The sequence below is a fragment of the Eptatretus burgeri genome, chromosome 5 (genome assembly GCF_056783735.1).
Source record: "Eptatretus burgeri isolate ZD-2024b chromosome 5, Ebu_testis_v1, whole genome shotgun sequence".
NCBI lineage: Eukaryota > Metazoa > Chordata > Myxini > Myxiniformes > Myxinidae > Eptatretus > Eptatretus burgeri.
Genome location: NC_140965.1, coordinates 59,080,202 through 59,093,882, shown reverse-complemented (window position 1 = coordinate 59,093,882; position 13,681 = coordinate 59,080,202).

Genomic DNA, 13,681 nt, shown 5'->3' with positions numbered 1-13,681 from the left:
TTGCTGATGAGTAAGCATACATGCACAGATAAATGGAAACAGAAATGTTTGAAAAAAATAGCCAAGAGCAATTGGCAACCCCTTCGAGTATGCTGTGGTTGGAAATGGCATCTTGTGCGTTGGTTACTTCATCGGCACAAGCAGTTTATGGTCTTTCTATTGACAATTGATGTGAAATGCATATAGCGTTTCATAAACCTTCTATTTTGTGGAAAATAACTTAATATGCTATGCTTAGTGCAAAACTAGTGTGGATTATCTCTCCTCAAAATCACACTTTATGATGAGAAGTATCTATTTTGATATAAATACTTAAAACACATTTTTGTTTTTGTGTGATTTTTAAAAAAACTTGTTTATGAAGGCTCAAAACATCAGTAGCAGCATGTACTTTGATGATGACCCAATCCGATGGATATATGTATGTGTATGTATATATATATATATATATATATATATATATATATATATATATATATATGTATATATATATATATTTATGGATTTCAGAATCGGATCCGACTAACACATACAATATTCAGGTCCTCAGTCATTTCCATTAATGTATGTCCAGGATAGACCCATCCCCTTGTCTAGTGGGATTCTAACTTTGATACGTTGGAGAAGGGTATAGAAAAGATTCCCTTTCTTATGGGATTGCCTTTTTCTCTTTACGACACACTCATGCATTTGAGAGATAGCCGTTAGCCCAAATGGAGGCTCGTTCTACCGCCTTTCCATTGGGACACATTGGCTTGGAGGTGGACGATTTATTTATACTTTGGACTTACAGGACATTTGATGAAGCACACCATGGGCTTTTCTTAAACAGATATTCTGATGGTCAAATGCGGCTGTGGATCATTTACCTCACCAAGCTCTCCTCATTGATGTTCGACACCCACCTCTCTTTCACCGACGTTGATGTCCACCTTTTTTCCATCGAAGTTTGACGCACCGTTTGGCAGCTCTATGGATGCTGATTCTAACCGTGATGGGATATATAATAATTCTAACTTTCATAACTCTAACTTTGATATATATATATATATATATATATATATATATATATATATATATATATATATATATATATATATATATATATATATATACATACATACATACATATATACACGCATACATACAGTAAACTAGGCATAAGTCGGCAGCGTGTAACTCGTCACTTCGCCTAAGTTGGCAGCGTCAAAAAGTCCCGAATTTATCTAATGTTAAATCCCTTTGAATAAAGTCTGTAAGTCGTCATCTCTAAGTCGTCACTTCGTCTAAATCGTCAGATGTTGTCCGTTCCCGCGTAATGGAAACTCAAGTAAATTACCACGCCTAACTCGTCACACGAAACTTCTACCTCGTCAGAAGCCCGATTTCATGGAATCGTGATGCTCGCTCATTGGTGTACACCGCCAGTGAGAGGCTATTTATAACTGCGCTGTGTTCAGCTCAGTCAGCGCGCCATCCCACATTGCATCTGAAGAGGTAGGCAGGCTGCGCAATGCAGTTTCTGGCGAAGGAGTAAAGGATCAATTGAGCTTCGTGTTGAAGTCCGATCATGGTTTATATTGGCTTGTTCTGTACATCACAGCACTCACATACACATAGGCATTGAGTGGTAGTCATCACCACGATGACTGTGTCATGTAATTTGTTCATGGTATATGAGTTTTCATTCCATATGAAAACTCATTCTACATTCATTCCAATGAATGAATTCCAACAGCAATTCATTCCACATTTGTCGATGGCGATATACCATTACCGCTGGTATATGAGTTGTCATACAGTTGTTCATTATCTTTACTTTTGATAAACTCATTCATGAATTCCATCTTTGCTTGATCACTTTCGAACCCACCAATGAACCCCCACTTGTTCCCCGAGGATTGTGTTTCCCTTTTGGTACAATAGCCAGCTTAAGTCCCGGTCACACCTTGACGTTTTAGCCAGCGATGGCAACGTGTTAAAATTTATGTAAAACGCTGGCTTACGTTGAACTTTTGATGTTTTTTTTTAAAGATTCGGACGTATTCATAGCGACTTGGTCTTATGTATAACGCATTGGTAACTACACAGAACGTTTCGTTGTGTTATAGATAACTTATACCAACGAATGCTGAACCTGTTGTCGGCCTACACAACCGATGCCCAACGATAGTCTAACTCAGGCATAGCGCGTTGCACGCATCGCCGACGATGTCGTGACGTAGCCTATTAAAAGGCTGACGCACAACGATTCAAATCATAACTGCCGTAGAAATGGAAGGGTCAAAATCGCGGTCACACCTTGGCGATCTTGCCAGCGTATGCCGACGTAACAAAAAGTGTGTCTAAAACGTTGGGGCACGTCAAATACGGGATGGGTAAGTTTGGTATGCGCGAGTAGAATGCTAAATACGCTATCATAAGTCATAGTAAGTAGAGTACGTCAAGAAATTTTGAACATGTTCAAAATTTTACGACGTACTCGGCATATGACACACGTTCGCATGCGATGAGGATAAGTTTTACACACGATATGTGGACGCTTACACACGTCCACAAAGGCTACTTATAAGCTACTCATAAGTCAAAACACGTCGCGGTAATGTCTTTTTTACGCGAAACTTATTTCTAACTTATGTTTGACGTGCTTTGAACCAATTCTTTACGTAGTCCCAACACACATCGACGTATGTAGAAGTATTCCAATGACGTCTTCTGGTCGACAAAAAAAATTAACGTGTTTCTAGCTTACAACTGCCATATAAAGACGTGTTCCCAGTGGTTTTGGGAATTGGTATATAAAAATGGTGTTCATAAAAGGGGAACCCAACAGTGTTTTCGAGTCCTTTTTGAGTCGATGTCCATGTCAGCAGTAACAGTATCAGTATCAGTATTACTATTAGTATTAGTATTAGTAGTAGTTTGTTCATGTTGGCAGTAGTAGGTGGGTGTGAGGGGGAGGGTGTGGGTTATGATGGATCGTCCTTGCGTCCGCGTGTCCACGGGTAGGTTCATAGGCTGCCACTCAACGATTTAAATGGCTGCATCTCCACTATTGAAAGTAGACGCTTGCGCTCAACAATTGGATTTTTTTTACACTCAACGACTTTTAAACGGTACCACTCAGCTAGTTTCATTGTTTACAATGAACGATTTAAATTGCTGTCACTCGCCTTTGTTTTTTGACGCTGAGGTTTTGAAATTTGAAGCATTTCTTCTGAACGTGTTAAAACGCTCAAACTCGACTATTTTAAATAGATGCTGCCGATGGACAATTGGAATCATAGCCAAGCTAGACATCGAAGTGTGAACATCCTCTTCATGCCGAAGAAAAGTTTGAAGAATGCTGCAAATAAGTGTCCTGGCCGTGGCCGTGGACGCTGACGCAAGGACGATCCATTATACCGACGTCTTTCAGCCTATGAGTAACTTAAAAGTAACGTCTGTCGACGTGTGGCAACGATCGCGTAACGTGCCAACAACACGTTAATCATAGGTAGGAAATAAGTTTCGGGTACTCTAAACACTACCTCGGCATGTCTCAACTTATGATTAACTTACAAGTAGCATGTGTTGACGTCTGTCAACGATCGCAGACCGTGCCTACAACTTGTGGCCAGCGTAGCGGAACGTGTGAGTCATACGCCGGCATACGTCGTGAAATTTCAAGCATGAAAAAATTTGAGGACAACCGAAAAGTACAACGTTTAAAGCCAACGTACAATGGCGTATGGCAACGTACTACGACGTATGCCAGCATGCTCTCAATGTTATCAAAACTTACCCATAACGTATTCAACGTGTGCCAGCGTTTTAGAAAAAAAATTCAAAAATCGGCATTCGTTGGCTAAAACGTCAAGGTGTGACCGGGCCTTTAGAGATTGTTGCGCCCTCTCACACGTACATGTTCAGGCCACGCGCGACTTCATCCTTCACCCCACAGTCATGAATGTTCGCATACTCATAAGTCGTCACACGTTTAAGTTGTCACTTTTTTCTCGGTCCCGATGGTGACGACTTACGAGTCGTCTACTGTATGTATGTATATATATATATATATATATATATATATATATATATATATATATATATATATATATATATATATATATATATATATATATATATATACATACATACACACATAAAACATTGACCCACTCACATCTCTCACCTGTGAATGGAGGGACTAACCAATTAGCTTTGATCTGATCAATTAAACCCAGGTAGCTAGGATTATATGAATGAATCGAATCCTCCCATGCTCTTTGAGCTAAAGAAGCTGCATAAATCAACCATGAATGCCTACACAAGGTAAGCGCTTTGCTGTTTCAAACTTTTACCAGAGTTCCTCCATTGCTCTAAAGACATTCACAAATAGTAGATATATGAGAATCCCAATGCTCCACACCCCCTCAGCTGCCAGACCAGTTTCATTGCTTAATGGTGAATCATCAGCAACAGTGCAGATGGTGACGTAAGTGATCGATTAGCATTTGGGATTCTCATTTGACAAAAAATTCATATCAGGCTGTAACACAACAAAATGTGAAAAAGACAAGGTGTGTGAATATGTTACATTCGTTATTTGTCCCTGTTGTTTGTGTCCTTTATAACATCCAAAAATATGTTTCCTGTTTGGAATGATTTTCAATTTTGGTTGACTGCTAGGCAGGCAGGCAGGCAGGCAGGCAGAGTATTATCTTACTCCTATCTGCATGTGCACGATTGGAACAAATTCAAAGCCAAAGTATAGTAGAACGGCAAACTTGTCTTTCTATCCATGTTCCTACTCCTGTTCAAAATATAACATTCAACTTAAATAAGTTGTTTTACGGTCATAAACTAAACCGATGAGCATAAACTGATAAGACAGATGGATGGACGGATGGACATAGACCAAATGCTTAACACTGCTTCTCACTTTGGGAATACAGGGTAATGATGATAATAATTATAATAATAATGATCATGGTACAGAATGATAATGGTACTGATGATGACAATAACATGTCATGATAATGATGCTGTTAATCATGAAAATGATGATAATGAAAATGGTACATAATGATTCTGAGTGTCTGTCTGTCTGTCCATGCCATAATGTTTTTAACCATTTGAGCTTTTGTCATCAAATTTTCAACAAACCAATATAATGAGAATATGAAAAAGAATAATTGATAATTTTGTCAAAATATCAAAGGGCAACGTCACGGTGAGTCAAATAGGCGTTATCGGCTCGTCTGCAGCACGTCAAGCATGAGATAGCAGTTGTTTTTTTGAATTACTTCCATGTTTCTTTATTTATTTGCCATGTAGCTTCAGTTTGTCTGTCCATGCCATAATATTTTTACCATCTGAGCTTTTGTCATCAAATCTTCAACAAACCTTTATTATGAGAAAATGGAAATCACAAGTTAATAAAATCTACAATTTTTTTTAGCTGTTGTTTTGGTCAAATTTAGTTTGAGTACAAAGCATATTCAGATGGGCTTTGCATTTTGAGATGCTTTCTAGTACACTCGAGTACACTCTTGGTATCATTTACTAAGCCCCGTTTGCACTGTTATTTTCTACTTGATGAGAAAAACTTGTCAAGTCTCACCGCTCATATAAATCGTCAATAAGTTTTCCTCACTGACCTAGATTACGGCCACCCATCCCTGAGGTCAATGCATAAATGTTAAAGTTGACAAAAGAGATTTGCTACAATCATGTGGGTGAACGACTGTGCATCCAAACTTTTGACAAATTTGTCAAAGTTTCCTTGAGAAAGAGCAAAATTCTTTCACTTTTTCTTGTTTTGTCGAGCATTGTTTTTTTCATCAAAGAAACTCATTACATGCAGGACAAAGATGAGTAGACAATTTATTCAAAAATGAAGTACATTTGATAAAGTACCATGCCACGTCGTAATAAATGATGCAACCAGTGATATCTTAAATTGTTATATGTTTCGATCAGGAGGGCAATGCAATGAATAAGCTGAAAATTTGAGCAAAGCGGCAGATAATGCAATCTGAAATACGTCTCAATTTCAATGTAGTTTCATAAAAGCATAGTGAAGATGCCAAGTTTGACTAAACAGAAGATTTACTTTTCAGTCTAATAGACACTTGCATTTTTTATTTATACTCCTGTGCTGGGCCAAGAACATTTGACAAGTATGAAATTGAGAGTAAAGTATAAATAAGAAGGCAGCAAAAAATTTAATAATAATTTAAGGCTATCCCTGAAAAATGTGCACTGTATAATAAAGCAAAGTTGATTTCAAGATACATTTGAATAAAGTGAAAGTGGCCCTTTGCATTGTCTTCAATTAATTCAGTTTCGTAGTTATTTGTACATTTCTAATGGCAGCCTTGTGGTTAAACATATTGTAATAATCAAATTGCTTTTTATTTAATAGACAGTAAAAGACTTGTTTTCCATGAAAAATATGTTTAAGTAATCAAAGATGAAAAGAGAGCAACTTATTTTGTTTCATCCTCCACATCTCCATGTTACAGCCATCAACAATGGAGTCAGCCACCATGACAATAATGGCTGATAATATCTGGCAGCACTCACATGCAACCTTTGCTTCCATTCAACTGTTGACATTTCTTGGAAAGAACAGCCATCAATGGATTTTTTTTCTTAAAATGTGTTTGGATCGGTTTGCTTAGATTCAATGTTACATTCCATGCTTACATTCCACGATGCTTAAAAAAGCTGCATTACAGTGGTTTATTGTTTTGGTATCACTTCATGTTATCACAGGCAAATCTATAATAATAAAAGTGTGTGTGTGTGTGTGTGTGTGTGTGTGTGTGTGTGTGTGTGTGTGTGTGTGTGTGTGTGTGTGCGCATCCTCCATAAATCCAAAGCCATGAAACCTAGTGGCCCAAAACTTTGCATGCATACAAAGGGAACTCCAAGGGGGTTCATGAATGAAAACTGGGTATTTGGGGTAAATTTAAACACCCATTTTGAAGATAATTAAGGGGATGCTTATCATTAAAAAACAAAAATGCCTTACTAATATGGCGGCACGCCATCAGCCTGCTATCACCTCGCAGGGGTCTTGAAACATCGTTTTCTTTGACTTGACTTGGAACTGCCACAATCGTTTCTGAATGATAACGCACTCAAAATTTATTTTTTCACTTTCCTCACTCTTATCGTCGAATGCCTGATCATCATGCCTACAAATCTCTGTATACATTGCTCTTGTCGGTGTTATAGTTTTCAAATTAGGAGCTTAAAGCGATTTTATGTATTGTATGATGCAATTTTCCATGATGGACTCTCAGGGATTAATTCAAGCATATAATCGAAATCTTTCTTTGGATTTGAGGATCGGAGCTCATTGGCTAAGTAAGTCTCAAAATCTGGAGTGAAATCTGAAAATTTTAAGAATTGCGATTCTTATTACTAAGCATATTTACTTTAAGCAAGTCGATGCTCCCACCTCCATATTTGCACAAGAACATGTGAAATTGCCAAAGCATTAAATTTAACTTTTTCTACTGTTCAGATAATTATATTGAGTGAAGAAAAAATTAAGGAATATGCCCAAAGTGCACCTTCATTGAGTGTAACAAATATAATTAAGTAGTAGGACAAGTTCAGCTGCGAGATCACCATGAAGGCTCCTGGCCATGGCGACCATGGAAAAATGAAAAGTTATCCATGGAAAAGTAAATTAAAATAAAGATTGAATTAAAAGAACAATTCATATAATGGGAGGAACAGAATGTGTAAAGCAATGGGACAAGTGAACTTTGAGTTCAAGAGAGAATTGGAAAAGTTTTCAGTGGATACAAAGCAATGCTTGCTGAAAAAAACAAATAAAGCAGTGCTGAGGACTCCTTTTAGCGTCTTACAGTAGTTTGAAAGGCATTGAGCTGATGAATCTACAGCATCAACATCCTCAGCAACAACCCCAACTCCATGACCAAGAAGAAGTGCAAAGAAGAAGAAATCATGTCCTCTCGTGGAGTTGTCAGACAACGAGAAAGGGGCAGACAACCTTGAGCCTCTGTCTGACTTATCAACACCATGCATCCTCACACCGTGGCAGGATGGCCAAGAGGTACGCACACTCGATCTAAGCTGTCGAGCTAAGATTTGAATCTCAACCGAGCTATAAACTGTCATCCCAGTGTTTTGCAGGCAGGGTGATTAATCATTGTGTGTGCTGTCCTTCAAATGGACATTAAACTGGACGTCACATCTGCCAGAATTAGTTGATGGACATTAAAGGTCCCTTCTTGGTGTCCTTCACAAATAATAGAGGAGCTTTCCCTGGCATCCTGGCCAAATTCCAAATTCCTGCTCTAACCTAGAGGCACTGCATCAGTCAATGATGCCATTCGCAGCCTTGTGCTGCACAGGAAAAAGAAGATGGACAAACCCCTATGTATCGCATTTTATTGTACATAATATAATTTTAATTGAATTACTCTTTGAAAATACTACACTCAATTTTTTTTTCTGTCAGGAACGCATTCCCCCTTTAATAGATCAAGTCAATGGGATTTTGAAGTTCAATTTACATGATTTTTATTTGAACGATGTTTTGCAGGAACGCATCTGTAATGGAAACAGGGAAGTGCCTGCGTATAGATGTATGTGTGTGTGTGTGTGTGTGTGTGTGTGTGTGTGTGTGTGTGTGTGTGTGTGTGTGTGTGTGTGTGTGTGTGTGAGATCATTAAGCATAACATGTCATTCTTTTTGTCCCCTATCCGCCCAATCCCCTCCCTCCTCATTCCCCTCTCTCCCACTCTCTTTCCCACCCCTCTACCTCTCGTTCCCACCCCTCTACCTCTCTTTCCCACCCCTCTACCTCTCTTTCCCACCCCTCTACCTCTCTTTCCCACCCCTCTTCCTCTCTTTCCCTCTCCCTCCTCTCTCACACGCTTCTGCCTCTCTTTATCCTTCCTCTCCCCCTCCCCCCTACTCTTAATACGCCCATCAGCAAAGAAACAGGTTGTATTTCCTAGTTTTAAATAAAATGAAAACATGGTAAATTGTTATTGTCATTGTTGGTGTTGTTGTACTCCAGATGGTGTCAATCACAACAAGCAGGTTTTGCTTGTAAAATCTATTTTAAAAATTGGCCATGACTTTACATCACCAAAAGTTGATCAGTAATAATTGCCACATTTTAAGTTCTGCAGTATTCAAGTTAAAAATTATAATAAGAGCTGAAGTGAAACAATAAGTATTGGTGTGAAAACACCCAAAACAAACAATGAGTAACATTGGCCTAATCTATGTGTATGTCTATATCAAATTAAGTCCAATGTAAAGCATAGCATTTTGCCAATATTTTGCCATGCTTATCATTCCAGGCAAACGTATTAATTATGAGTACGAGCAACAAAATTGTAATTAATATAAGCTTGCATGAAAAAAGGCCACAGTATATTGATTCAATTTTTCAAGGCAATGGTAATTTGGCATGTAGGCTAGTGGTTGAGAAGGTGAGGCTCTGCTTATGGCCTTTGAGATCATAGCTCGTTATGAGGCTCATTAATCACGTCTCGTTTTACAAGCTTGAGTGATGTTGGCCCAACGCTCAATATTCTGAGTGCACCAAGCAAGCTGAAAAACATGAGCAATCAAGAACACAAAGAAAAGAGAATGGCCCTTTGAGAATATTTATTTTTGTGTCACTGTTAAATCATTAGCAGGAAATTTGAAGAAGAAACACTTTTAGCTTGTTATTTGCATGAAAATTTGACAATTAGAAATCCACTTGCAATGGTTTTCCCAAAGATTTTATTTGTGATTCCTTGAAACGTGGTTATTAAAGATGTCCAAGGAAAGCTCTTACATTGTTCACAAATAATTTGATATTGGCAAACCCTGGATATCAAAAAATCATCATGGAATGTTTTCTAGTTCTAGTTCATCAAAAGTTGTGGTGACAAAAAAAATAAAAAGGACAGACATGCTTCAAATTAATTTGGATACACCTGCTTCAAATATGCAAATTAAAAAAATTCAATAAAATGATAGACTGTACCATTATATTTCGGCCTGAATCTGTCTGATCTGATGCCCATTCATCGAACCTTCAAAGGTAGTTTAGAGATGAATATAATGCCTTGCTTGGCATTCCCTCACTCTGACCTAATGATGTGGGATATCCTGTTAAAAATTTAAAACTAGCTGGGAGGCGACGATGAACAATTATTGAAGCGGGCATTATTGAACAATGCCACGATAGGTACAATTGAGTTAGTGGAAGCCTTTGAGGAAGCCCTACCGTAAAAATCGATCTCTTCCATCAAAATTGACCAAATCAAATCGGATTTTTTTATGTGTTGTACTTATGGACATTACACACAACTTCTAGGAAATTAAATTGCGAGAAAAAAAATCGAGAAAAAAAAGTTCAAGTGGGCGTGGCTCCGTCCACAAGGGTGTGGGACGCCCCTCATACAAAAAGACACAACTAGACCATGAAATCTAGCTTGTGTCCAAGTTTCATCAAGATCACATCAAACGGCACGGAGCTATGCTATGGAGTCACAAACAGACAGACAGACAGACACACAGACACACAGACACAACGAAAATAGTGGTCACTGCTGGTGCCTGTGAACCAATACGATGATGACTTGTCAATTGTCTACTATTGTGAGTTTTCTCAAAAAAAAAATAGCATCAATTTAATATAACTCTCGGTGTGTCCTGGAATTACACCACACACACAAATCAAAAAGCAGGGTTAAGCAATTGGTTCATATCCATTTGTCTGTCTGTCTGTTTGTGTCTTATCAGTTTATGATTGAAGAACAACTTATTTCAATTGAATGTCATATTTTGAACACGAATCTGAATATGATTAGGAAGACAAGTCTTTCATTTTACTGTACTTTGGCTCAGAATTTGTCACGATCGCAAATGCGCAGAGGAGTGAGATTTTTTTTAAACTGTCTGTCTGCCTGGAAATGAAACAAAATTGAAAATCATTCCAAATGGGAAACTTACTGTTTTTAAGAACGTCATGATGGACACATACGACAGGCATGAATAACTAATGCAATGTGTTAGACAAGGTGATATAATACACACTGGAAAATGGCGGTAAAACAGAAGTTATTTTATTTTGTTCAACTTTTGCAATTGATTTGGTCTCGGTTTTCGTGTCCGTGCATACATGCGTCCACGACCATATCTCAGATATGTATGGACCTATTTTATTCGTACTTGGCAGAAAGACAAGATGCGATGGTATAAATATGCACATCATTTTGTTTTACGATGCCATCAAAGATGGCCGACTGGTGGCCATTTTAGTTGTAAAAAAAAATCCCCGATGTTGAAGACGTCCTCAACCATTTCTCGAACATGCATTTACCGATGTTCTTCAAACTTGGCACAAGCACAGCACATGATGGAATACATGTGCACCTAATTTTATTTTGCAATCTGAGTAAAAAAAGAAATGGGTGACTGGTAGACTGGTGGCAATTTTTTGTTGCAAATAAATATGGGCTAGCATTTTTAACTCTGTCCCGCAAAATTACTAAAACAGAGGAAAATGTCATTTTATGTTTTTTTAATGTTTTATTTAAAATTAATTATATACTTGAAGACGAGTACACAAATTGCCTGTCATAATACTTGCAGTACTTCATCTATAATAATAAATGTCAATGTGTGTCTGTCCATCCGTCTCCGCCATAACTTCAAAACCATGAAACCTAGCAGCTCCAAACTTTGCATGCATAAGAAGGGAACTCCAACGTGATGCATGAATGAAAATTGGGTGTTTGGGTTAATTAAAATACCCTGTTTGAAGAAAATTAATGGCCTTATTTAATTAGATCCTTTATCAAGGCACCTCGCTCTCCCTTGCTGGGGTCTTAATTCACCATTTTTTACAGCCTGTTCAACAATGCCTTGACTTGAAACAGGCCGCAATGGCTTGTTTATGATTAATTACTCAAAATGTTTTTTTTCCCCCCCACTTTCCTCACTGATATCAAGGAATGCCTGATCTTCATACCTACAAATCGCTGTATACATCGTTTTTGCAAATGCTAAAGTTATCAAATTAGGAGCTTGGACAGATTTCATGCATTTTTGATGTGATTTTCCACGATCTACTCTCATGGACTAATTAACCTCCGCCATTGAAGATCGGAGGTTACTGTTTTCACCCCTTTCTGTTTGTTTGTTATCTTGCCAAAACGAAGTTTTTGCAAGATATGTTAGTCAGCTTGTATGTTTTTTAATTTTTATTTTTTTTGTCTGTAATCACGTATAAAAAATTCTGCAGAGCACAGTTATCATTGGAAATTTTTGTAACTTCGCATATCAGAGGCCTATAGAGGTCCCTTTCAGCACACAAAATTTTGAAGGTCAAGGCCAAAGGTCAAGGTCACTTTGTCGCAAATCAGAGGAGTCGACGAAACCCATATTTTTTGAGTAATTTTAATGGAATCGTCTCCAAACTTTATGGGAATGTAGTATATGGTCTGGCGCTCAGCCGATTAGTTTTTGGTGGCGATTGGCCTGACCTTCATGGTTAGCGCCTCAGGTCAAACATATTTGACCCCAAGGTCAAATTTTCAAGTTTTAGGAACCATATCGTGTAGTACCTAAAATTGAACATCTCGATGAGTGCTTTCTGGATATGTCAAACTTGAGACATTATGACGTCATTTGGTGACGTTATGAGGCAAACGCATATTTTTCATGGTTACTCTGTAGAACGATTCTCATCGGAATCTCTCGTAGGCAGAAATTCCTCAAGGAGTCGCTCCTGGTGGATAGCAGCTCTGATCACCTCAGTTTGGCCTTAAAGAAGTCACCTTTTTTTTTTTTTTGTCACCTTTTGGCAAGATACGGGTCACCCTGCGGGTGACAATGGTTTATTTGTTTGTTTGTTTGTGAACAGTATTACGGAAAAACTCCTCAACGGATTTCGACGAAACTTGGTAGGGCGATTAGCTATGGTCCAAGGATCATGCCATGAGATTTTGGGCTTTGTCGAAAATCCAATATGGCCGCTATGGCGGCCATTTTAAAAAATGGTCATTTGGTGACGTCATTTGGTGACGTTATGAGGCAAACGCATATTTTTCATGGTTACTCTGTAGAACGATTCTCTTTGTCGAACGCTTTGTCGAAAATCCAATATGGCCGCTATGGCGGCCATTTTAAAAAATGGTCATTTGGTGACGTCATTTGGTGACGTTATGAGGCAAACGCATATTTTTCATGGTTACTCTGTAGAACGATTCTCATCGGAATCTCTCGTAGGCAGAAATTCCTCAAGGAGTCGCTCCTGGTGGATAGCAGCTCTGTTCACCTCAGTTTGGCCTTAAAGAAGTCACTTTTTTTTTTTTTTTGTCACCTTTTGGCAAGATACGGGTCACCCTGCGGGTGACAATGGTTTATTTGTTTGTTTGTTTGTGAACAGTATTACGGAAAAATTCCTCAACGGATTTCGACGAAACTTGGTAGGGCGATTAGCTATGGTCCAAGGATCATGCCATGAGATTTTGGGCTTTGTCGAAAATCCAATATGGCCGCTATGGCGGCCATTTTAAAAAATATTTGAATTTTTGTTTTTTGCATTTCTACATGTTTTAAGTGATTTGCAACCCCCCCCACCCCCAAAAAAAATTGGAGGGAAAAAAAAATTTGCAACTTTTTTTTTTCAACAAAATTTCGA